Genomic DNA, 26,917 nt, shown 5'->3' with positions numbered 1-26,917 from the left:
TGGTTCAATTGTGATTTACTAAAACAATTCTTAAAATATATAGTATGTAATTTTAGCTCTCCTCTAAATTATACCTTTGCCAAGGCAAGTACCAATTTAGAGAACATTAATATATGCCCTCCCAGTTTATTGATCAGCAAATCAGGTATCACATCTTGGAGAGACTTTATTAATTAATTGGCTTCCATTTTATATATATATATAAAGGTGGACTAAAGAGGTGGAAAAAAGAACTTCCTGCCAACTTGAAATATGTGTGCGTCTGGGACAGCTGTGGTGGCCCAGCAGCTACACAGTCTAGCATGACAGATAGACTTACAGCTGTAGATTGCAGAGCAGGCATTCGTAATTTTCCCTAGTAGTACATTTCCTAAATACTATCATTAATCACTTTTCTGTATTTAATCTAAATACAGCAAAGTGTGGATTGCACTTCTTAAAAATAATCATAAACCTGAGAATAGTAATCATGAAGCCTCAGTGAACTGACTATATTTTGTGTGGAATATATAGTTAGTGCAATTACTCCATATTAGCATAATTACTCCATATATGTAGACATGGTATTGACTTATAAATGAATTAGTTCAGTTCCACAAGACTTTATCTCAGAGATGTTTTATGAAGAGCAACCCAATTAGATAGATGCTTGGCTTGTGTTAATCATTGTCATATTTTAGGTTTGTATAAAATCATCTACATAACTTTTATTCTGGTCAAATCACTATGTCATGTCACTTGACTGTAGGTGCACACTATGTATGTGAGGCACTAAGCAAACAGTTCGCAAGAAGGACGGAATTTTCAAAATACTTGTTTTAGTTTGAGTGAAAGGGAGGTTGTCGCTGTCAGCTTGTCTGGGCTTTACCTGGGTGCAAAAAAAAAAAACCAAAAGCATTTGAAACTCAAATGTGTTGAGAATTAAGTGTACACCACAGCTAAATCCCTTACTTTTTCATCTCCTCAGAATGTAATATAAACTCTATTTATATTTGAAAACAGAGAATTGTGACCTTTAGAAAAACCTGATTTCAAGAAGTATGAAAAAATTGTATTAAAAGTGTAAGGTTTGCTGCAAATACAGGAAGAAAGGCATCCACTTTGGAAGCTGATGTTTACATAAAACCCCAGAATGTTACACTGGTATTTCTATGATAATTAATTAACATCATGCCAGGGGTAATCATAATTCAAATGACTTGTATGTTTCGTTTCTAACTGCTGTATTTTGTTCTTTTTAATACTTGATGACTTTCATCTAGCCAACAGCCCTTCTGAAGATATTTTTGGTGCAGTACTTGATGAAAATAGATCACTCTTCCTTTGTAGAATCCCCTTTAGATTTGTATGGGTTGTTTTCCTTTTCCACACCTCTACAAAGACTTTTCTATAAATTGTCTCCAGAACAAGTCAGTAGCATTGTAAGATTTTTTTTTTTATTTTTAAGCATATTGTGACATACTAGATATGATCTCAAGTGCTTGTAAGTAAAGCTGATTTGAGGAGACCCATAGCATGGAGTCAGGTCTTTCTTGACATTAGCACAATGTTGTATTGCAAAATGGAGTGCTGTACACAGATTTCTGAAGCAGTGGAAACACTAGTTACCTATAAATACACCCAACTTGTGTACTGTAGAAAAAAACCTTCAACCTAGACAAACTCTTCATGTATTCATAAAAAGCATCTGACATTTTCTTTTCTTTTGATTTAAAATAATTGAATCATAATTTTAGAGGTGGCATGCTGTTTTTTGAAACTGCATTGGTCCTTTGATGTCACAGTGATATTTTTATTAGAAAGGTAAAACCAAGAAGGTCTGGGCATTATGCTATCTGGAGGAAATCCATTGTCTATGAGGGAAGTAAGTAATTGACATTGGTTGTTTCTCCTATTGCTCGTGGCATGAGAAGATTTAAGAGCAGCTTCTTTTTCTTGCCAGCACTGGAATAGAAATTACAAACACAGGACTACTTCATTGGGGAAGGAGGTTGGGGGTGTCTGGTGAAAGGAGCTGCTCACAGCATGATCAGCCAGAGGGTTAATCCAGACCGCCTGAGGCTTCATCTTGAGGATCCACAGTCTCTGACAGTCTCTTTGTCAACACTTCTGTGTCCTCCTGGGGAAAGATTTTCTTACAGTCAGTCCTAGCTTTTCGTGTCCCAATTCTTGCAGTTGTCTATTAGGCCTATACTGTTAATGAAAAGTATAGTCTGGCAACAATAATGAAAATACAGTATTTATATCACCAGAACCAAGCTATTATTAATGGCCTTAATAACTGTAAGATACTCAGCAAGAGTGTCTTTTTCTGTCTTGACATCCACTTACATAGATGCATCATCCTCTGATGCTCATTAAATAATTGCAGTACTTATAGGGTTACTGTTTCTTTCAATGAAAACATCACAGCTTGATCTAAGCATTAACTACATCTAGCAACAGGAGCTGACAGTGCAAGTAGATTCTTAAATGTGTTAAGAGGAGGTTTGAAACACTAAAGTTTCAAAGTGAAAGTGATATGTTAGAAATTACTCATTTGGAGCACAGTATCCAATTTTAGGTTGCTTTTCAAAGTGGAAAAAATCAAGCAACTAAGAGGATCAGCTGAGATAGAGAGCTATTAGAATGTCTAGTGTGCAGTGAAATTTGCTACATATGAAAGTGGAGATTACAAAGAAAATACTGATCAGGATTTGGGTGAAACATGCAAATTGTGAATGCTTATGAAAATGAATGGGTCCTTTTTCTTCTGTTGTACAAAGAAGGGAAATTATTATCGAATAGAATTGCTTATCTGTATTTCTGATCTGCCTCAGTGGGTAGTTATTAGACACGTATTTTATTTTCAGTGCTTTATTTATTTAATTGATTTATTTATGTGGTCTTCCCATATATGACTGACTAGTTGCTGAATCCAAAAACAAATAGGTGTATCAGTTTCTGTCATCCATGTCATAAATGGAGGACTGTATGGTACTGTGAAAAGTGGAGGTGCTCTAAAGGCAGGATTTTTCTCTTCTGTTCAACGTGATTACAAACCTGCATCTGAGAGCAGAGTATCAGGTAAAATATGATGAAGTGTGGCATGTGCAATGCGCTGCGGAATGGTACTGTTACAAATGTTAGATTTTTTTGTACATTTTAACAACACTGAAAGCACAACTACGGTTTTCGACCATCATGCCAGCATTGGTCTACACCTCGCACATTAGCTGCTTGCTAGCCTTGCCAGGAAATCCACTTCTTGGCTCTTGCATGTTTTTAAAACCTGTGGAGCCTCTGTGGGTGCTGCCTGTCCTTGCTGCATCCTCTGGCTGTGCCCAAGGGCCTCTGTCTCTCGCCTGCAGACTCTCTACTCAGTGGGTCTGAGTAGAAGCAAGGAAATCCTGTTGTTTTTATACAAGATCTGGCTGCTTTTGCTTCGCATCCAAGCCACTGATGAATAATGGTCTTTCCTGGGTGTGCACTAAAGATACATGGTTCAAATGCTCAAAGCACTGGATTAAAACAATAGATGTTGTACATCATTTACCACCACAGCATTATCTCTGCCTGTTAAGAAAAAATATTACAGTGAAAATCACATATCTTAAGCACAATACCTTTATTCAGGATTGTTGTGTCTTTAAGAGCCTCTTAAGACTATTGGAGTTTTGCAAGGATTTTGCTGGAAAGCTTTCCCACAGCTTGAGTTACTGAAAGTATCAACAGAAAGTTAAGAACTCGGGTTTGGTAGTCTTGTAACTTTTTTGCTGATTATCTGGGAACAGCAGCTGCAGAACTTGAGGCAATGTTGTGTGAATGTTCTGAGTCCTGACAAGCCAGTCTTCTCTACCAGGAGCTAAACCCCCATCTAGAGTAAACTGATTCACTGTTAAGTGAAAAAACAAAAAAAAAATTTTTCTTAAAAAAAGTTGTTTTGTAATACAAAAAAGATGCCTTTTGCTGAGATCTTGGATGTTGAGAACTACTTTTTTATCATGAGAATAGTTATAGTTTATATAGTTTATATATTTTTATATAGTTTATATAGTTTCTGTAAAAAGAAAATATCTTTTCACTAGTGCTATGAAAATGTGATTGAATTGGAGTAGTTGTTCAGTTTTCCTTTTTACAGAATTGATGCTAGACTTATACAAGCAAACAAACAAATTACCAAAAAAAACTTCTCCAAGCCTGAGAAATCTGTGGTTATTATGGACTGGGGACATATTTAGGCTGAAGTAAAAAAAAAAAAAATCTCCATTTTAGTTCTCCTTCTAGAAGATGAGAGATAAATAGTGTAAAAATCAGTAATTTCCACAACTTTTGTTCCAGTTTTCCTCATTGTGAATACTCAGACTCTGCTTTCTGGAGCTGGGGGTTTTGTTTGTTTTTTTGTTTTCATTGCAGAAACCTGTGATTTCTGCATTGCATGCTCTGCTTTGTGTTTGGTTATTTGGAAAGGTGCAGTGTAAGAGAGTTACACTTACTAGTTTAAGAGAGCTTAATAATAAAAAAGACTAGGAGAAGCACATGGAACATGGATCTGCTGTGGCACAGGTCTGATACAGAGCCAGACTTGGCAATGGGCCAATCCCACACTTAAAAAATTTGTCTAGTGCCAAAAATGGGTGAATAAAACATTTTGGTCAACTATGAGATCCATAAGAGCAAGTTAAGAAGTTGATATTTCATAGAATCATTAATGTTCAGAAAGACCTCCAAGGTTATTAAGCCCAGCCTTTGACAGAACATCACCATGTCAACTAAGCCATAGCACGGAGTGCTACGTCCTCTCATTTCTTCAACACTCCCAGGGATATTGTCTGCACCACCTCCCTGGGCAGCCTGTTCCGGTGCTTGAAATGTCATTTCTTGACTTCAAAAAGCTGTCAGTAAAAATACTAAGAGAGCCTTTGATGTCCTTGTTGTTAATTTTACACTTTCTTGCTTGTTGTGGCATTTCCTCTGAATACTAAGATCTCCTGTGAATATCAAATACTAGCATATTCAAATTGTTGGGATATTTATTCTGATGGAAGCTGACTACCTTTTCTCTCTTTTTAGGCAGATAATAAACCTCACTACTCATAGGAGTTTTCAGTGTTGACTGTTTTGTGGAGTTATTAATTAAACAGCTAAGAGAACCTTGGTGAAGTTGGGTTCACCTTAAGTGGAAGACATGAAAAATTTGAATGCAGTATTGTCAAGTTCCAGTGTTTTTATTTTACTTCTCTTGAGAGGCTTTAGAATCATGACTGGATCACTAGTTTTGATTCGTTTCCAGAGGTAAAATCAAATACTTGAATAATTTAGCATGCAGATAATATTTCTAAATTTTGGCTGCCATAACCTCCCTTTCAAATGACCTTTTGTTACTTCTTTTATTGAGATCACCAGTGGGGCATTTTTCAGAATTTTACTGTAATTTACTTTGAAGTCACACCAATATCTACTTTATTACAATTTTGTATGCAACACAGTCATCTGTTTGATCTTGTGTTAGCATAGCCAGATATTGTGAAAAATGCAATATTTATATGTGGATTGATGTGTCTGGTATGCTTGTTGTTTGTTCAGAGGCAATGCACGACTGAGTTAGATGTTAATAAACTAGTTACAGCATTTCCATCTTCCAGTGTCATATTCAATTCTGTTTCAATAACTCCATATTTTTAAACTTAATTATTAAGTTTAAACCTGGAAGTGATGTACTTTCAATGTAGCAAAAGATACCTGCATTATTCTCTGTAAGCTGGAGAAGGCTGCTCTTGAGTAATTTTCAGGTAGCTTTCATATTTGTGACTGCTGTAAGTAAAAACAAAACACCATATTGTATGTTTGAATTATTTAGTATGCATATTTATGACAGTAGTGTTCACGTGGATCATTTATACTCAGTTTGGAAACGGGCAGTGATGCAAAAAATGTAATGCTAATGCATGGTACAGTATTAGCCTTTATGAAAATGTTTAATTTACAGAATGCAGCATAATAGGCATTTTGAAGGTCTGATGCTTTTCCTGTGCCCGTAACCCTGATTAAAGTAACACAAGTAGGAATTGACACAAGCTGGTACAGTCCATTATGCCCATAATCCATGGTTTAAGGGTTCCTAAGATATTGTGCACATTGGTCTGAAGTCACTGTTGAACCATCATGTTAATGGTCCACAGAAAGATTTAATTTTGTAATTTTCTATTAAATATATCTTTTGTGTCTTTAGGGGAAAAAGTTTTACAGGGTGACTGAAAAAAATACTGTCAATAAGCAAAACTCTGTAAGTAACTGGAAAAACCCCACAGATAAATAATCTCTGTGTATTTTGCAACCATTAAATAGATGTACATGGTCAATTAAGGCAAGGATTTCAGTTTTCAAGAAATAAAGCTTTTGCATTAATTAAGAGACTAACAGAAATAACTGGAGAACACGTTGCAGTAACTAATCATGACAAAATGAAGGGAAGACTGAGTGGAAGTTGAACTTACATTAGTATTTGTAACCCCTGTAGCTGTAGATGTTGAAACTATAGATATTGATTTTCTAGGGCAGTTTTAAAGTAAAAGAAAAAACACTCAAAAATAAAATCAGATGGATTGATTAAAATTCAATTTATGTGCTTATCATCATATACTTCAAGCAAAGTTTTGTGATCCTTATAAAACAAGAAACTTTGTGACTGAAGTCTGGAAAACATCTGTCATGGATGACGGAACCTGAGAATTATTTTGTTATGCAGACACAAAGATTTAGAGAAAGTCTAGTAGGAGGTGTAAAATAAACCTCTGTGATATATACTCACTAGTTATGGGAACTGGTATAAATGATGAGTTGGAGGTAGGATTTTGCTCTTCAAACTTGCTATAATGACAGCCATATCAGTTACTGTAGCACATGTGGACATGGGGTGGACAGATCTTTCCAGATTCAGTGAGGGCTGATTGAAAGTCAGTATAAATGATATATAAGACCAAAATGCTTGAAGGGAGCAATTCCTGAGAGCCACTGAAGGGAAAAGAGGTGGTGAATGTTATGTTGGATTTATTGAGGACAAATATACCAGTGGAGTGAACTCTGATTTGCTGAAGAAAGGAAAGGTTTTGGTTTTTTTTGAGAGATGACTCTTGATAGCATTTAGGACTAATGATATAGGCGTTTAAAAAAACAAAAAAAGGAAAACAGAACTTCTGCATTTGTTTTTACAAATGTGAATTCCTCGTAAAATGTGTGAAGTTGTTGTTTTAGAATGGCTAAAGCATGAACTGCTCATAAAAGAAAAGATCTAAGTGAGAGTGAGAATGAGGAGTTTGGACTTACTGGTGAATAAATACAATGAACACTTAAAGAAATGCCACCATGTTGTGTCATTGCATCTTTAACTGATTTTCGTGAATTTAATATAGATTTTTTTTTTTAATTGCTGCTTTCTCAAGGCAATTCTGGCTTTGAGTACAAGTACAGAAGGCATTACAGTGAAACCAATCATTTATTTAGTTCTGCCAACCTATTACTCCTGTTCCTTAGAGGCTGCAAATCACAGGACAGGGTTTTTTTTTTTTTTTTTGAAGAAATATTGTGGAAATAAAGACCAGCTTTATGCATTTTTCTGGCTGGAAGTAATTTGGAATTTTAAAAATTATACACTCATATCACAACCAGGCCATGTGCTTGCTGTATTTTAAGAACTGTATTTCATTTCTGAGACAACTTACGGGAACTCAGCTGCTGGAACAAAGTGTTCATTGCAGAAAACTCACATAATTTCTTCTCAGCTATAGGGATACCTATGTGAAAGATTCAGTGTTTTTCAAAAAGAAATTTGTACCTTATATTTTGCTGATGAACTATGAATGTGGTTGGCAGTCAAAACATCTAGTATGATTCTTTAACTAGTTATCAGCTTAAGGATAAATACATCTTTCAATCTTTACTGATATGTGTGTGATTTGATCTGTTTCATACATGTTCAGAGCTGTTTCAGATCAGTCCTATGAAAATTTCTTGTTGAAATCTTAGTAATTTACCAGACATTTGTGGAACAATGATCAGGTTTTTTTAGCAACCTAACTGGAAATTGAGAAAGGATTTGGTATCATAAGAAAATCTTAATATGAAACTAGAAGAGATTATGTGGGAGAAATATGACAATTTGTGTAAGTTTTTGGGTTTTTTCTGCAGGTAAATACTGCAGTTTTCTGTTAAATTTGATAACTACTGTTTCTTTTAGTAGAACAAGGTGTTATATATATATATACATATATATATATATACACACACACACACACATATATATATATATATATATATATATATATATATATATATGTCAGAATTGAAAAGATCACAAAAAATTTTGGGAGTACTCACTCACTTCAGATCCCTTTTCCCATGCAGCAGTGAAATATGGGTAAAACCAATATGTGAGTTGTTGCCAAACCCAGGCCAATGCTGCATCCCCAGCAGAGAATCATCTGAACTGCAGCTCCATCAGGTGGTCACAGGCAGCTGGCGTGGGTTTGGGAACTGGGGCACACACAGTTCTGTGAACAGATGCCAAAACAGGACACCAACAAAGGGCAGGCAGAAATAGTCATTACATGGAGGAGGTGATACTAGTGTAAATCATAAATTGGATCAGCAAAGTTAGAAATACATTTTGTTGCTTTCCGTGGAGCTCTCTCTCTTTGTCTCTCTCTTTGTCTCTCTCTTTGTCTCTCTCTTTGTCTCTCTCTTTGTCTCTCTCTTTGTCTCTCTCTTTGTCTCTCTCTTTGTCTCTCTCTTTGTCTCTCCCTTTCTCTCTCCCTTTCTCTCTCCCTTTCTCTCTCCCTTTCTCTCTCCCTTTCTCTCTCCCTTTCTCTCTCCCTTTCTCTCTCCCTTTCCTTTCCTCTTCCTCTTCCTCTTCCTCTTCCTCTTCCTCTTCCTCTTCCTCTTCCTCCCTCTCTCCCTCCCTTCCTTCCACCACTTCCTTTCCTTTCTCTGATTTTTAATGTCTTTATTCTAGTATTCTGTTCAGTTTTGACTTCGTAAAGAGCTGTCACTTGCATCCGAAGCACTGTGGCCAGCAGGTCAGGGGAGGTGATGCTGTCCAGCTCTGGGGTCTTCAGCATAAGGACGTGGATCTGTTAGAGCAAGTCCACAGGAGGCCACAAAGCTGAACAGAGGGACGGAATGCTCTCTTCCATGAGAAAAGGGCGAAAGAATTGGGGTTGTTCAGACTGGAGAAGAGAAGGTTTAAGAGTGATTTAATTGTGGCCTTGCCTTTCCTGAAGAAGCTACAAGAAAGATGGAGAGGAACTTCTTACAAGAGCATGTATGGAAAGCACAAGGGACAAAAGGAGGTTTTACAGTGAAAGAGAGTAGGTTTAGATTTGAACTTAGGAAGAAATTCTTTACTGTGAGGGTGCTGAGGCACTGGAACAGGCTGCCCAGAGAAATTGTGGATGCCCCATACTTGGAAGTGTTCAGGGCCAGTTTGGATGGGGCTCTGAGCAACCTGGTCTCATGAATGATGTCCATGTCCATGGCAGGTGGATTGAAACTAGGAGGTGTTTGAGATCCCTTTCAGCCTGAACTACTGTGCGGCCAATATATGTTGGTAAATCAGACCTGTGCTGGAAATTCAGGCCATCTCCTTCTTACTTGAAATTTTAACTTTGCAACAAGTGAAACAAAAGTGTTTCCATGATTTAATTAACACTGTTCCCAAAGGTGTCTCATGCTCTCCTACCTGTTTTCTCCGAGATTTAATTTCTCAAGAGAACTTTTATTTTCCTTCTAATGCGTGGTTATTGAAATGGATACAGAGTACTCAAGAATTTAAAATCTGAAGACTGAATATTAAAGGAGGAGGAGAAGGTCAGTGTGAATGTATTTGCTGGCTCTTCCTAGTTCTAAAAGTGAAACAATTAGGAAGAAAAATGCAGACAGTGCATGCGTGCATCTAGAGATGCCCAGGTTAGTTATCTATACAAGGGACATACTTCTTCTTCCTGCTACACTGGTAAGAGATATTGAAGGAGCTGAAGGAAGCTTGGCTAGAAAGGGAAGTAAGCTGAAGAGAAAAGTTTCTTGCTTGAGTTAGGAGGGGTTTGTCTCTATTTTTAGCACAAGAGTGAAAACTGCTGCCTGTTCTCACTTGAACCTGATTGAGCAAATTATCCTTTATCAGTAACCCCCTAAACAGCTATGAGTACCCTAGTGGTTTGTATTGAATAAAGTTTGGAGACAATAAATTAAAAATGTTCCATATTTTGCTAAAATTAATAATGATCAGGAAGAGTCAAATTCTGTTGTACTAAAGCCTGCAGGAAAAAACATATAATTTAGGCTTCTGGTTCTTGCAGATATAAAATGCTTACTGTTTGGAAGAAGAAAGATGCTTATATTTGGTTTTTTACCTTTTGAAAGGAATTATTTGAGTATATCAATTTAATGTCGAAGAAGGAGGAGCGAGATCTTTGTGCACTAATTTATGCCAGATGTCATGATTTCCTTTGTTCTGTGGTGCTTTTGATTAACCTTTTCATAACCTGATTCTGTTTAAAGACCATTTGTAGAGACTCATTTGACCAAGGACGGAAAGGGAAAGATGGCTTCACAAACCGTGTTTTGAAAAGTTAGCTCAGTTAATATTTACAATTTATTTGATGCTAGACTTAAACTCAGTTTTTCTTAAGAAAATTGACTGATGTATTTTGTATTTGGCGGTATGTTTGTCTAAACACATTTAACTGTTTGCGACTTGTTAAAGTGAAAATTTAAAGTTTTTCACCTTTCTTTGTCCCTCAAGGTGTTTGGTTTCTGTGAACCTCTAAGTGTTGTAAGCACTTCTTTGTAGATGTGCTATGGATGTAAAGTCACTGAGTAAAGAAATAGCCACTAAAGATAATACAGATGTAAAGACTCTCATGTATCATGGATGCTCATTGAGGTCTTGAAACTATTTATTTGTGTTCCTCTGGCAGCTCCTGAAGTGTAAGCCTTGATCTCAGCTTTTTCGTGTTCTCTGAAGAAGTAGCATTTGTATGTATGGAAGGAGCCTCGGGACCTCTGTGCTCAGTACTGCTGCACCTAGTACATAGGAAACTGCTAGAAGCAAGAAACCACAGACCAGAGTACCTCAGCTCTTTGGGTAACAATTCAGGAGATGCAGGTGCATTTAACTAGGGATTGCAGCAATCAGCAGATGGGACAGGGCTGAACTCGTCAGGAGAAAATGCTTTTGGTGCTGTGTGGGTTTTAATATTCCCTCCTGGCCACAGGTAGGATGTCCAGCTCCTTTCCAGTGTGAGTTCTTTCTTTCACAAACAGAAGAGGCATCACTTATTATAGAAAATGTCAGGAAGTGTATGGGAGGTGGTGTCTAAAAATAAAAGTGATAATTGCTTTCTGCTGGTGGGAAGATTTATTTTGGAACATAGAGAAAAAAGAAAAGAGTGGAAAGGCTGCAGCCAAGGGAAACCACAGCAGACTTTAGCCTCCATTTTGGTGTTGTCTCTCAGTTACTGCAGACATTTCCTACTTGGTGTAAAAATTCTTAGCACTGATACCTGATGAGGCTCTGATGAGATGTTTCTGCCATTGTTTGATTACATGAGCACTTTCCTTCTACCATGGATCTAGAAGCCCTGTAGGACTGGTGGCTGGGGAAGCAGCAGGCAGTTGGGTGCTGGTCAACCTTAAGTGCAAAAACCCCAGATGGGGTAGTTTCATGAGAAATATTGGGAGGGAGGAAAGTTGGTGGAAGATTGGTAGATCGGGAGATATGTGTTCCTTTTTCGGTCTGCAGAATTACAGGAGAAATGGTTGAGACTAATCTGCAGTAGTCCAGTGCTACAAATAGACAACATTGCAGCTATTTACCCAGTCTACTGTATTTTTTATGCTTTATTGCCAGAAAGAATAAAACTGAAGAAAGCTTGAGAATTTTGGCTCAAGTGGATATAAGTGATAGTGAAATACATTTATATATTGAGTTGCATGTCTGTTCATGTTAAAGGATCACTAAAATGGCAAAGCATTTATTTTTTGTATTGTTAAAGAAAAAGCATCTGTTAGTTTCTTCTCCTTAGTCATAGTACCTTTAAGATTATGCATGTTTGCATATTTATCAATATCAAGCTGTGTTTACCAAAACTAAATATGTTTAAGTTTAAGATACACTTGTTACAGCATTTACAGTACATACACATGTGCACAAAATCTTAGAAGGCATAGCTCAAGTAGTAAGCAAAATTGTAGACTTTCTCATTTAAAGGAAAAATTATTTTTTGCTCTACAAAACAGATTTTCTCAGATACATTCTCCTGAAGGAATTGAATAAAATAGTTCTCCAATTCTGAAATTGAAAGGGAAGGTGAGAGATGATTCTTTCCTCTTTTTATGCTCTAAGACTGGACAAAAATTATGTCTTCTATGAATTTCTGAAATTATATAGACTAAACAAAATTCTCAGTTGATCTAGTGCAGTGTTCCATTGCCCTTGCTCTTGTAAAGGTTTCTTAATGCAGTCCTCTTAGCTGCACTTTAAGCAGATTACTTTTTCTCCACTGTTTAGTGTTTAGTGGGTTTATTCACTCCAGTTTTACTTGCAGGCACGTCTGTCAGCAGCTTTGGAAAACTGTTCTCAACTGTTCTGATCCCTTTTTCTCTGTTACAAGGGGTGTATGCAAGACTGGTAGGAAAGAGAGCTCTAGAAAAGAAAAGTAAGCACCAGAAAAGCGTAAATAAAACAGTGAGGTAGAGATTACAGTTTTACTGAGCTTAGTGGCTGATCATTCAACATAAAGAATGGGTAGTTTGGGTGACATCTAGATTTATACTGATAGGAAATTGTTATATGGTGGTTTGGTGAAACAGCCTAATGATTTTTGTTTGATTTATTGTGGTCAGGTGGCTGTATCTGAGAATTTCCTCCTTTTTGGAACAAATTTGTTCCCCTCTTGACAGTTTTACTAAAGATGACAAGGAATTTAAGGTTAAAGTGTGAATTGGCCTCTCTGTAAAGCAGAAGCGAAGTGAAATGCAGAAGGCAGTGAAATTTCTGGGGCATATCTTCTGGCTGTGTCAAACTTGTATGGGGTAGAAATACAATGTTGTTTCTGGATCTGTCAGTCATGCACCTTTCAGAGCTAATGAAATGCAAGAGGCTTTCTGAATGAGGTCCTAGTCTAATACTCATTACACTTTTGAATCTTTTTCTGTTGTGGCAGAAGTGCCATATTTCTTTCCTAAGACGGAATATGTTTTTCCTTCCTTGTTGCCATGTCAGACTACTGTTAACTGTAGCAGTTCTGTTAAGTCTTTAACATAATATGTAGTATACAGACAGCCACATCAGAAAGTTCTGTCTCCAAGAGATTCTTCCTTTTGACCCCTCTCAACCTGTTGTTGTTTTTTTTTTTAACTGACGTTTGAAAAAATTTTGTTCGCAGATTTATGTGGCAGCATGGTGAGAGCTGATGGCAGTCTATGAAAAGTTCAACTCATTTTATATCATTAAGTTTCCATATGCTTTACTCAATTTGTTAATTAAGAAAGGTCACAAATCAATAAGATACATAAGTGAGGAATAGTACACCATTTTAAACACAGTTATTGAGACAGCATGTGCTTACTGACTGTATTGGAGTTTAAAAAATCATGTAAAAATTCAAAGTCATTGTTTAAACATTATTTTAGTTTTTAAGTTTGATAGCTGTATTGTTTGGAGAATAATTCCTGTTCCCTCTAGCTCTTTCAGAAGTTATATGGATTTAGTTTTTAAGGCTATCAGTCTTACCTGGCTTTGAAAAGGCAGAATTCTGTTAACATAATTGTGAAAGCTGTGTAGAGGGATGTGCCAGGGAAGGGTTCTCTTTGTGAGATGCTGACACGATGACGTACTTTTATTAATAAAAAACCACGGTTGATGCAGATGGCAAAGTAAAATTGATGTCTGGTCAACAGAAGTTCAGGTTCTCTCTTTTCCTGTTCTGATTTGGGATGGGCCTGGAGAGAAGGTCTGCTCTGCTTCCTCCAGAATCAGTAACCACTACACCAGCATCAAGAACAAAAAGTTAAATTTCAGATCTCACTGGGATTTCTCAAATGCAGAACCCATGACACAGAGCTGTTGCTGGTATATGTTAATTTTGGCATCAGATTCCTTACTCATCTGTATGCACAGCAGGTTGGACAGAGCACAGTCCTTGTGTTGTGTGTGAGATTACCTGGTGACAAAATATCTTTGCTATGTCTGCTAAACTCTTGTCTCAACATACTAGGAGTCAGAAAGTGTTTTTTAACACTGTGGGGCTATGCCAGCTATGCAGGCGCTCATGGCACTCCCATGCTCAAAGGGAGCCTCCTGTGCCCTTCTCTTTCAACTTAAAGCCAGCCAAATCCATAGATTTTATTTTAGTTTTTCAGTCATTTTAGCACATATGTGTCTTTTATTGTGATCTCTATAGATGTCCTGTTGTGATCCTGTACATCCTGTGACCTTCTAAGTAAGCTCTTCTACCCATACACCCTGTTTCACATCTGGTGCTCCGTCTCTCAGAGTCTCTGAAAGTGGACAACAGTCTTACGAACAGTTTTTAATTTTTATTTTTTTTTTCAGTGGATCTTCTAAAGCCTTCCACATACAGACAATTTAAATCTGCACTTAACAAAGTCAGATAAGACAAAATGTTAGTATTTCTCTTGGCTCGAAGTTTGCCACAGGATTCAACAGTATGTTAGGTTTTTTTTCAGGAAGCAAGAATTTCCAATGATTAGTAGAAAAAATTGTCTTAGCACTTTAATCTGTCTGCCAGGGTAGGGTAATCTTAGCAAAAGACAGAATACCACAGTATCCTAGGGTGCTATTTTACTTATTATGTCTTACTATGTACCAGAAATACTGAATATAAAACAGAGAAAAATCTTTCATATAGCAGGGCTATATTTAAAAACTTTTATTTATTACTGTAGTATCTTTAAGCATTCATGGAAGCTTGTTGCACCTAAAAGTTGATCAGGCTATAAGGTTGCTGAGGTTGCTGTTTTTGTAACCATCTGCAGATTTCCAGATGCATCTTTTCTATCATATTGTGGAGATAGAAAAAAAAAAAAATATATATATATATACATACTTTTATTATATCTTTTAATATATATACATACTTTTTATAGATAAGGACAACCCATATTCCTGCATAATTTTTCTAGTAGCTCCTGCACTACATTCAGTCATTTTTCTTTCTGTATCAAATGTGGTTTTTTATCCTTTTGCTAAATATCTTGTCCATTTCAATGTATTATAACTTCTGAGGTAAATATTTTTTGAAGAGAAGAGTACTTATGAAGGTGGAGCTTCATTAGTTCAGGATCAGGTGACAAGACATTTATAGGCATCGTTGAATCCAGACAGTTGCTGGAGCTTTGAATTCATTGGCTTTGTTAGAGATGTCTGGAAAATTAGAGATATTGTGGAGACACTTCCTTTTTTGTAGCCTCTTTCTGGTATAATGACGATCTGGGAGACTTTTTAGTCTTGGTGGTGGGATGTTTGGATTTTTGTTTATTTCTGGTTTTGTTTTTGGTTTGGGTTTTTTTTTGTTTTGTTATGTAAAAATCTGCTTTGATGAATAGTACATGATTAACTGCAGGTCAAAAGTCCTTTCTTCTGATTTAGGTGGTTCTTCCTCATCTTGTGTTTGTCCAGCTGATCATATTCTTATGTAGAAGCAGCGCATTGTTGGCTTGAATCTTACCTATTTCAGATCACATTCCAAGCTGGTGATTCAAATTCTGATCCTCTTCTACAAAACAACTAAATTGCCAATGCCTGTGGATCTAAAAAAGGATAGTCTCCCTTTCTCTACCTTGTTATTTAAAATGCAGGATGGCGGCTAACCTAAGCCACAAAGCTGAGCTGTCTGACTGGGTCAGTTTTTCTGGTGTAGTAATGACCCATTGGCATGTGGTGTTTTGGTACTGTGTTCCAGTGGGTTTTGCTGGTGGTGTGGTGGGATGCATGTACACGATGGATTGGAGTTCATGAATACCTGCAGCACGTTTTCCTTTGTCAGCAGGCTGTGGGAGTGATGGCAGGGTGCCAGGATCATTGTCCCAGGGTTTCTCTGGTGTTCAGGGTTATCCCACATTTCAGCTTGTGGGGTGACAGGGCTGTCTGAGGAGGATTTGGTAAGACACTGATTGGCATTATTTCTGACATGGAGGAGGCTTCATATTTTATACATCTTACTTTGGCCTCCAGTACCTGAAACTGGAGGCCTACTTAGAAAAATGGGGAGAAATGTATTTGCATAACTCTGGTGCTCACAGCATCAGTGTCATGTGGGTATTTTTAACCCTGATGCATTGAGCAGGAAAACATTGTGCCTAAATTCTGTAGCACAATCTATTCGCAAGACACATGGTGGTATCATGCAATAGATGTTACCTGGACTTTCCTTTTTTTCCTGAGGCATCCTATTCTCCCTTTTCCTTGGTTAATGAAAGTTTTATTGTTTTGTTCCTTAATTAAGTAGACACACAGGAGTGGAGGTGGAGGAGTAATAAAACTTACCTGTACCCTAAAACATACCTGTTGCAGGCTGTGTTTTGCAGACTGTCATTTCAAGGATAACACACGAGGAAAAGACCACAAGTTATTGCATCTTTGTGTCTTTCCTATCCATTATACTTGGTACCCTGTAACAGAAGCAAATTAGATTTGTTTTGACATGATTTGTTCCTGACCAGAATAGCCAGTGTTGGCTATTACTTATTAGTCTGTTCCTTTGTCTGTGTTTACAAATAGTCAGTTTTACTGTTTCTTCCAGCAGTTTTTTTTAGGAATTGAGATTGAGGGGTTTCCAGTAGTTCCTTGGATTTACAGGGAATTTATGGGGAGCAATATACATTTTAAAACGTAGGTATTCTTTTTACTCTTTTCCAGTCATCTCACATCACAGGTTTTGAAAATGGCTAACCTACCTCCTTCAGTGGTCTGTGATTCACTTACTTCTGCTAGGGAAAACAGTTCTCCATTTCTTCATGTTACTTGGATTCCTATTTATTCACACTTCTTTGCTTCTATCAGCATGTCTGCAGTTGCAACTTTACAGAAGGGTAACAAAAAATACAACAAAGTGAAGTAAGCAACTGTGTGTTGCTATATTATTTATTTATATTATTTTACATATCTAGTTAAGAAAGAATAAGATTCATGAGAAGCAGGACATTGGGGTCAGACTTTTCTCTGCAGAAATAAATTTTGCATTATATATAGTTGTCCATCATTTTTGGCAGTGACTGCTACTTAGCAAGCCAGCCATTATGCTCTGTATTTCATCACTTAATTCATGATGAGAATTTTTGTGAAGGTGAAATTCCTGGTGCTTTGTATCAAGGATGAAAAAAAAAACAAAAAAAAACCCCACTAAAACATAAACCAGAATACAAAATTACAGCCCAGGCATCAAACACCTCAGAGTCCTTGCAACTTAGAGAAATCATGGATGCAACTGCTCGGTTATGTTTATATTCAGGTGCACAAGTCTGATGTTTCGTGGCTGATCAATATTCTTACTAAGGATCCAGCTGGCTGTGAAATTATGGAAGACTGGATTAAACTCGCAGGTCTTTGAAGCAAATTGTACTGCTTTTGCTATGTAAGAAATACTGCTCTTCTCACAAGTAGATTTTCCTTATAAAGTTATATATGTTCTCTGTGACCCTGTAGTTGCTCAGGGTCACCACTCTCTTTAAAGTGGTGGCTGTTTCTATGTGTTTGTGGCACACACACTATTCTGTGGGTGTCCAAACCAGTCTTTTTTCAACTGATGTTTCTGTTACAATTGTTGCAATTCTGATTTATAAAATGCTACGTCCTAAAGCGATTTTGGAAAGATGATTAAGTTGCTTGTTGCATACATACAAATTAAATTGTTGTTTCTATTTTTTATTTTTTTTTACATGCGGGTCTGTGTCTGTATAAAATATCATAAAACATTACTATTTATTAATAATAGATTTAGATGGTGATCCAAGGTCCAGTATTCCTCCTTTTTCCTATTGATGTGATGGCCCATGTGAGAAGCGTGTATATTAAGCAAATGACACAATGAGAGAGGAATCACAGTTAAAACATCTGTCTGGATCTGGAAAATTAGGTCTTTTGTCCTGAGTGCAGCAAAGGTTTCAGGGCAGTGAAGCATTACACTTCCTTGCTTTTTCTGTGACCTTATTCTCCACATGGAGCTGATGCTTCTGGCTGGTGCAAGGCAGTGGTTTCTGATGTGTGGGGTCTCAGAGCATAAGAGGAAGATTAGGAGAGCTTCCAAATTCCCAAAATGTGGGAGGGGTAGCAGGATACTGGATAATCTAGCAACATGTGTGGCTGCCGTATTGATACCATCTGGTTACTGCTATTATGGTACAGAGGAAAGAAGTTTAAGCTGGAAATGGCTGTTTGAAATACTTGGAGACACACCAATCTTGAATTGATTTCTGATCAATCTGCACCAGTGGAAAACACAGTGGGGCAAGACTTCAGTTCTCTCCCGTGGCTCCTATCTGCAGCCTCACCAATTTCACAGGACAGCAAATCTGCATGGCATAACCCCCCCAATAAACAAACAAACAAAACAAAAAAAAAAAAAAAAAAAAAAAAAAAAAGCGCCAAATCAAAACCAAAGCCAACAAACATACATTGCCAAGTTGTTTTAGGTATGACATTGCCAGGTTTTAAATATGACCATCTTCTAAATTCTCCTGTTTTTGTTCTAGTCAATGTCTAAAAAGCTCTGTGGCTTGCACTAGATTCTGCAAGCAAGATTGCCGTACCAACACAGAGAGCATATCAGGTGCAAAACCCACCCAAGTTTTATATAACCAATTTATTATCCATGGAGATGATTCGCAAAGGCTGAGCTGTGTGTTACTGTGGAGACCTTATTAGCAATTTTAAGCGGGATTTGGTATATCCATGTGAGCTGCCGTTGCAGCAGTAACTGCAAGGAAGAATACCCTGAGGGAGAGATGATGGGATTTTTCATTTTCCTTAATCTTAAGTGCAGTTTTGTCAAGCTTCTTAATGAATGTTTAGCTTCAGTTTCTCCCTGATGCTGAGGAGGAGTGTATTTTTAGGCAGTGTTTATGTCCCCATGAATTCTGGAATTTCTCACAAACAGGTTGTTCTGCTTTTGGTGACAAGCTGCTGCTGCTGTCTCACCTCTGCCTCTCTCCATTGTGGCATGTATTCCTGCACATTCCTGTGCTCCTGCCACTGTGCTGATGAAGGATAATGCATATAACACCATATTTTAGCCCCTGCCTGGTTTCGTATACCTTATTTTGACACTGGCAGTGGTCGTATTGCTTATCTTCACAGACATTATTTTTAGTTGCAGGAGCCTGCCCAAGAACCTCTCTGAATACTGCCTAAGATGTACATAAGGAAGAAGGTGACCTATTTTGACTCTCCAGAGGATACTTGCTGCCTTTTCACTACGACTATTTTTTGCTTCTTAAAGAGAAAGTTGCCTTAGGCCCCTTTTAATACTATACTGAAGGTAATTTATGTGCTTTGTACATAGGCAGGTATTATCTGTAAACTCTTGACCACTTTTTAGAGACATGCATAGATGGAAATCAGTGTTCAAGATGTGCAGTCCTTGCCAGATTTGCATAGGGAGGGAGATGGACCCTGCTTCACCTGTAAATTTTCTGTGTTTCCAAACAGCTTTGGATCTGGCTTTAGTGGGGTATGTGTCCTCAGATAGTACTTTGGTATTACTGCTTCCATAATCTGCTCTGTTGATGGGACTGAATTGTTGGTTGCTCATGGGAGTGAGTGCTCATTTCATATGGTTGTGTAGGCTTTTTCTGAGTGGTAGCCATTCTGCATGGATACCTCATTTCCTAGTGATTATTATGTCTTATGGAGTAATCCTGCTACCTTTTCTGGCAAGGGTTTGCTCTGCTATCTTGTAGACGTGTTTTGAGTATGCCAGATCAGGCATTTTTTTGCATAATCTTTTCAGTTCTGAAGGTTCACACTTAGTTTTAGACAGTAACTGCAGAGTAGTTCCTAGCTGGCAAAGGGCCTCTTCCTTAGCTGTGCAGCTGGCAGGTGCTTTGAGAAAACCTTTCCAAAATATAGTCTTAAACTTGGTGTTGACAAGCTAGTGTTTAGTTTCATGAGCTACAGCCTCAAAGTTAATTTTTGACAAGGCCCTCTTCCCCACTCCATGCAACAGCTTGGGAAGAGTTTCAGCAAGATTATCTAAGAGTGTCTCTCTAAGATTATCTAAGCGTGTCTGCCTCAGCCCTTGCAATTGGAAACCTAAATTTTGATTAAAATTTATGAGCTACCTTACCAATGCCAGTTTTATTTAAAACCTGACAAATTTACATCTGTCCAAAACAGTTTTTCTCCAGCTAAGATTTTGGAACCAGATATCAAGAGACTGACTGCACACAAAATCTGCATAAACAGTTGTTTTAGCAGTTAGGCCATTCAAAATCAACAAAACTCAGTTTGCAGTGCAGTGGGAGAAAAGAGCTTCGAGGTCTGTAGCAGGTCAGCACAAGTGACATACATTCTTGTTATCAAGATCGTTATAATTCTTACAGACACCCTTCCTTCTGTCTGCCCTTTCCTTAGTGTTGCATTCAACCTCTATCATCATGGGGTGAGTGGTCCCTGAGGTGGTCAGCTGTAGTTTTGGGTGGGTGGTGTTGGTTTAAGCTAGCTGTCAGCATGCACATGCCATGTGCCAGCACAGTCATAGTGCGTGTTTCTTCCTCCTCTTTGCCAAGGAATCTCTGATGCTGTTGGGATCTCTTTCTCCTTCCTTGAAATCTGAGGTGGGTGTGCACCACACCTTACACCAGGATCAGTTTTATTGGTCTGTCAGAAATTTGATAGATCCAGTGGGTTTTCTGTATGTTGGTCTTTGTTCCCTTTGCTGCCACTAAGAAAACTGCTTTTTCTAGATCCCAGGTTTTCAGTAACTTCAGCTGATGGCTAGAGGACTGCTTATAGCTGCAGGATCTCCACTGTTATGTTCTACCCCACTCTTGTGGTACAGTGCTCATACTTCTTTGCCCTTCATCCTGTTTCCCCACTCTTGAGGCTGCTGTTGCCACACCATGCTGCTTTTCTTTTTTTTAAATGCAGATGACATCATTGTAACAGGGTCATAAGTATTTAATTCTGTTCAGTGTAACTGCTTGTCACTACCAACTATATAAAAATTATGGTTATGTGATTATTCAAAGATAATTAAAATTAAAAGAAAAAACAAGTAGACATTAGGCATCTAGGCTTTTATAGCTAAACTAGCAAAACCAAATCTCTGTGCAAGCCAAGACATACTCAGACAAAGCCCTACAAGTCCCAAGGCCTTTCAGAGTCATTAGGACATGTATTACTAGCACTGGTGATACTGTTGTAGTCACAAGGCTACAGAGTGACAATACAAAGCAGATGCAATGCATATTTCATATGATGAGTAATTTGTTGTATAACAGTCTTAAAGAATTCTTAGCAGTTAGGAGCTCTTTTAAATAAGTACGAAAGCCAACTGTGAAGCAATTAAAGGCCTGGTGGAGGTATGGTAATAACAGAAGGGTTCAAAAACTCTGACATTTTCCAGCTTGTAACACAACTTCAAAGGCAGAAGAGATATGCATCATCAAAGTTATGTTTTTATTAAACAGGAAGCATCACTCCCCATACTTCATGTAAAAAGAAGTAGATCTAAAAAGTGTTATTAATATTGGCTCTAAAGGAATGCACCAAAACAGAAGAATAGGAAACTGAACAGACAGAGGCTAGAAATGCTCAAAGGTGGGACAACAGAGCATGGGGAATATGTCACTAGCTTTCAAGCTTGCTTTAGGGCAAAATTCAGGGGAAAAAAAAAAAAGCTTGTAGTAGTTATGCAAATAAAACCATATATATGGTGATTGGTCCTCTCTGCTGACCTGAGATTGGAGAAGCCTGTGAGTCTTAATGTAGCAGAAACATAGGTGATAATATTTCCATATTTATTTGTCATGCTGTTTTCAGTGTTAGAACTTTGTGGGATTTCTTTAGTTTTACTCTTTAGCTTGCTTGAAACTGCAAGTTAATTCAAACGTGATCATTCTGAGCCCTGTTCTTTAGAGGAAATGGATCCAGACCAGAAATGTTGCGTGCCTTGTTGAAAAGCTTGCTCTGTGGTCAGTGCTTCTACAACTTCCAGAAGAGTGTTCTGCAATATGAGTCTTTTTTTACTCAGAACAGAGAAAGCTTTGCAGTGTTAAATCAGCAGACTCTGAAGTGTCCTACTCAAATTAGCCCTACATTTTCTCATTCTAAGTAGCCCTATCTTTTTAATACCCTACAGAGACTAAAAGTATTGTTGATGAGTTTGTGTGTATGTCTTCATTCGTGGTGATTTGCAGCATCCTGATCTTCCTCATGTTTTTGGTAACTTCTTTTCAACTGCAGTCTTTTCACAAGTTTGTTGAACCAAATTAAATTAATAGGTCTCTAGTGAAAATAATTTTAAGTGTGTCCTGTATAAATGTAGGCTTAATTTTTCTTTATATACTGAAATATATAGATGCTGCTATAACTCTGTGAGAAAGAAGAACCAGAGGCCATAGAATGAAGAGATTAAAGGTGATGTAGGAATTAGCAGGACATTTCTGTAAAGTACCTGGGAAATCTATGATTCTAATGCTGTTTGATAGGTATGAAACAGGAAAAACACCTTTGTTTTAAGGATTCCTGAACTTCAGAGAACAGGAACAAAACCACTACTCCACAGAATACCATTTCTCTTTTTTTGTCTGCATGTTTACTCTCAAAGTTGCCACTTTCTCAAGCAATAGATTTGTTTTCATGATGCTGATTACGGGCCTTAAGGATGCTGGGGTTTTTTCCTACCTGTCCTTCATTACCAGGGTTTCTACACCTAAGGTGAAACCTAGGTGCAACATTCCAGAGTTGGGAATTATTTTCCTCCTACTTCTAATCTTTTTTGTTGTTGTTATCCTACTGAGGACCAGATTTTTCTTTCTGAAATGAATACAACCATTTAAAGATAGTGTCTGAGAGCAGATAAGACATATTGTTAAAATTTTCATTCTCTAAAAGCTTTTGAGTGAAACTATCCTTTCAGTAAAACAGGGCATATCTGGGCTGGGAGAAGCTTTGTAATTACTTGGTAACTTGTGCTCAATACTACATTAAACTTATATTTACAGTGCACTAGTGGTTTTTCTAACCGATATTGTAGGAAAGAGTTTATCACTATGGGCTAGGGATGAAGGAAAAGTGAGCCATGTTTTTCTTCTTTACCTAAAGATAAGAATCAGCTAACCAGACTGCTCAAGAGGAGTCACATTTTAGCCCAAGTGTAAATGGGGCAGATGTACTTTGACAAGACAGTTGGTACCACTTAAAAATCTCACCTCTCATATCTGAAAAAGCGTAACCCAGAACCCTGAATTTTGATGTGTCTGTACTCTTAAGGTCAGCTGATGGCCTGTGAATTGACTCTTGATTGTCTGTCTCCCCAGAAAAATTGGACAGTTGTACATGACAGTGAGGTCATTGTCCTCTTTTCTCCAAATATATGGATTTTTTAATGTGGGCACAGAACCTCGGGTATGGATTTGAATATTTCAATATAGAAAACAAATTTCAGTAGTGAAATTCAGTAGTATGGTTCCCCAAGTCTAAAGTCTCTTGTTTCTCCCATACCAATGGGATGAATAGTGAATTGCAGGTGATTCATCGCGAACTTCTGCAGACTGAACTCCTTTGTTCTGAATTCTAAGTGCTCTTAAGACACCAGTTTTAAGTGGTTTTCTTTTTTGACTCATGGTTTTCTTCAGTAAAAAGCAGGAAACAGAATGCAACCTATTTATTTTCGAAGGGTTTATTTTATTTATAAATGTTTTCTTAAAATATTAATACGGGAACAATATTGGAGAATGTTTTCAAAAAAGGGAGAACAATACTGAAGCTAACATTTGGTGTGTGATTAGATAAATTAGGTTTCTGAGATGCTGGCTATGAAGATGCAATTTATTTCACAAAAAGCAGACAGTAATAGCATTTAACAGTTCCTTTCCTAGTTCGGGTGATAAAGAAATGTCTTACTATAAGAGCAAATACTGATTCTGAAGTTAACACTGATCTCTAGTAGCCTTCCTCTGGAATTCCCATGTTCTTATACCACTTTCTGTCATTGTTAATTTTACAAAGTTTAAAAAAAAGTGACAGAACTTGGTTTTCAATCTTTGGACACCAGATATTACATAAAAATGGCTATTTAAATGTGAGATCTGAGAATATGGCTAGCAATTTCTTTAAACATAATTAAAACTCAAGTAGCGTTCTGTGCTGACTGTTCTGAGTGGTAGCCTTAACTGTGAGAGTTCTCCAAACTAGGTATTGCTGGATTGAAGTTTAGAGAATTCAGTGGAAATATCAGATCCCTCAATATTATTGAAATAAATTTCAAGTCTCTCTTGCAGCTTTTAAATGTTTATGACACCAGCCTTTCTTTCTTGAGTATCTCAGTATTTGTAAGTTGGGAATGGCAAAAAATGATGAGTCAGAAATGACAAATCCTGAATTTGCCAAGGAAGTATAAACTTCCATAAACTTCCTTCCTGAAAATCAGCATCTACCAAGGGAAGTTATCAAAGGCTAAAGTAGGGATAATATTTTAGCTGCCATTAAAAGCATTAAAAGCATTAAAAGAGCAAAGAGTTTTGGAAATCTAATAACCTGCGAAATTCTGCATTTCACATTTTGGCTGAAAATGAAGTCTGTGCTTTTCAGGATGGCAGATACTGAAACAGAGAAGCATGTTGGCATGGGATAACCTGACCTTTTATGAGAGACTCTGACGAAGAGACAGAGCATATTTCTTGTGGAAACTCTAAGGGAAGAAGTAGATCTTGGTAGAAATTTCAGAACTTTTAATCCTGCCCCACTGGTAGTTATTTTTTACTGTGGTATTTACTTGAGTTGTGTATGCAAAAATTCTTATTTTTAACACAGAAATTTTTGTTGCTGACCCGCTGCATTCTTTTTCATATTGAAATTACCCAATTGTGTGTATGTACAAGCATCCTGTGAAGCTGTATTAATAGAATCTGTCTGAGAACCATATGCTGTGTTTCAAACTACCTTTTTTTTTTTTCCCCTGGGATTATAAATGGCTAGAGACCTTAAAAAATATGTCTGACAATCAGGAAAAATCTGACTAAGTCTCAAGGAGCATTCTGAAATGTATTTATTCAAAACGAGTGTATTATTTGCACCATGAACAATAGGGTTTTGTGTTTCTTTAATATTTAAATATTAAATGTATAAAATGGAAAGATGCAGGAAGCAAAATGGGAAGCAGAAAGATGACTTTTATTTTTTTTGAAAAATCACAGAATTGACAAGCGGAGGACCTGTCTGTGGCTTGCATACATTTGTGTTTGAAACGTAAGGAGAAAACTTTTTCCACTGACACTTTTTTTTAATGTCAACAGTGTCAATTGTTTAAAATTATAAATGATGAGCAGTAAGTGCGTGAAACATTCCCAGTGCTTTCTGAACCTAACAAATCAGATTTCTTGAAATAAAATATTTATTTCTATCCTCAAGTACTTTTCTTAAGTGCAAAAAGAACAGATGGCTATTGCCATGTAGTTAGAAATGCTTTGTCTATGGCAGTATAAATCTGTTCTTTGAAATTCCAGTAAGAAACATCAATTTCTCAGGCAAGGAAGTTTTACTGTAAATTATAGAACATGAACCAGTGTATCAGCAAGATTTTTAAAAAATAATACATTATTGATATAAATCACTAATAGTTTATTTTTTGAAAATCTCAAGAATGCACTGAAGCTAGAAACTATTGTAAAAAAATAAAACAAAAGAAAGAACAAACAAGGAAAACCCAAGAAACACTTTAGAAAAATGAAACATAATCAAATAAGATTATTAAAAATTGTGATCAGCGTACTGATGTATCATTACTATCCAGGAATTTCTCTTTGTGAAATACTTCTGTAACTCTGGTTATGTCATTGCTTTGGGTTATTTTATCTGTGCAGAGAAAATTAATACCTTGCTCTTGAGATTATTTTTGTGTATGTGAACTAAATGTCTTTCCAATCTGCAGTATTTCTTACAGCATCACCTAAACTGCACCTGTGTGCTCAAAGCTACGGAGTTTTTTAGTTGTGCAGCATTCAAAGCATCCCAAATGCTGGCTGGACATGTTACAAACAATATCTAATAAACCCATGAAAGCGCTGAGCATCTGAAATGCTTTTTGCTTCATAATACACCTAAAGGTCTTCTGTTCAGTCAGCAGCAGTCTCTGAGGTCTCTGCTTCCGAAAGCAATTTGAAGCCAAAGGAATTCTGCTCTTGCAATCACGTCTCTTGTACCTGAGGGAGGCTAAAGCTGACTGCCTCTGTAAATCACATTGGTTCTCTTGCACTTGGTGTTTGCTGTTGTTCTTCTTTTTTTCCTTGACAAATGCTACTTTGATAAATTCAGTTTGGCAGGCTTGCTTGAGGAAGAGGCTTTGTATTTACCACTCCTTTATGTACATGATTTATTTTTCTCAAAATCAACTATTGGCATCATTCCCAGTCTCCACTCTAACTCTATAAAATTACTTGTGGAAATATCCATCAGTTCTAAGCACTTTTTAGAGTTAATGCTGGGTTCCAATCACAACCAGCTATCTGAAAGGAAACTGATTTTTCAAAAGGTGTTGAAACTAGAAATAGCTGGCAGTGCTGCAGTGTGCATCTGTTGGAGCTCATCTGGGCTGCCTGTGTCTGATTTTGGTGCCCCAGTATGAGTAAGACATTGACAAACTGGGCAGAGCCCAGACAGCTTTCCAGGTGATTGCCTGGAGCCTGAGGAGGGGGCTGGGAG

General features: G+C 37.2%; 1 protein-coding gene across 4 annotated transcripts in view; it reads left to right on the top strand.

The window, feature by feature from the left end:
* The window catches only part of PRR16 (proline rich 16), a 134,652-nt gene that overhangs the window by 35,623 nt on the left and 72,112 nt on the right, over positions 1-26,917 (top strand). The window lies entirely within an intron of this gene.

The sequence above is a fragment of the Onychostruthus taczanowskii genome, unplaced genomic scaffold (genome assembly GCF_017590055.1).
Source record: "Onychostruthus taczanowskii isolate IOZ18803 unplaced genomic scaffold, ASM1759005v1 scaffold205, whole genome shotgun sequence".
Lineage (NCBI taxonomy): Eukaryota > Metazoa > Chordata > Aves > Passeriformes > Passeridae > Onychostruthus > Onychostruthus taczanowskii.
Note: the sequence above shows the minus strand (reverse complement) of the source record. Positions and strands in the feature narration are given on the sequence as shown.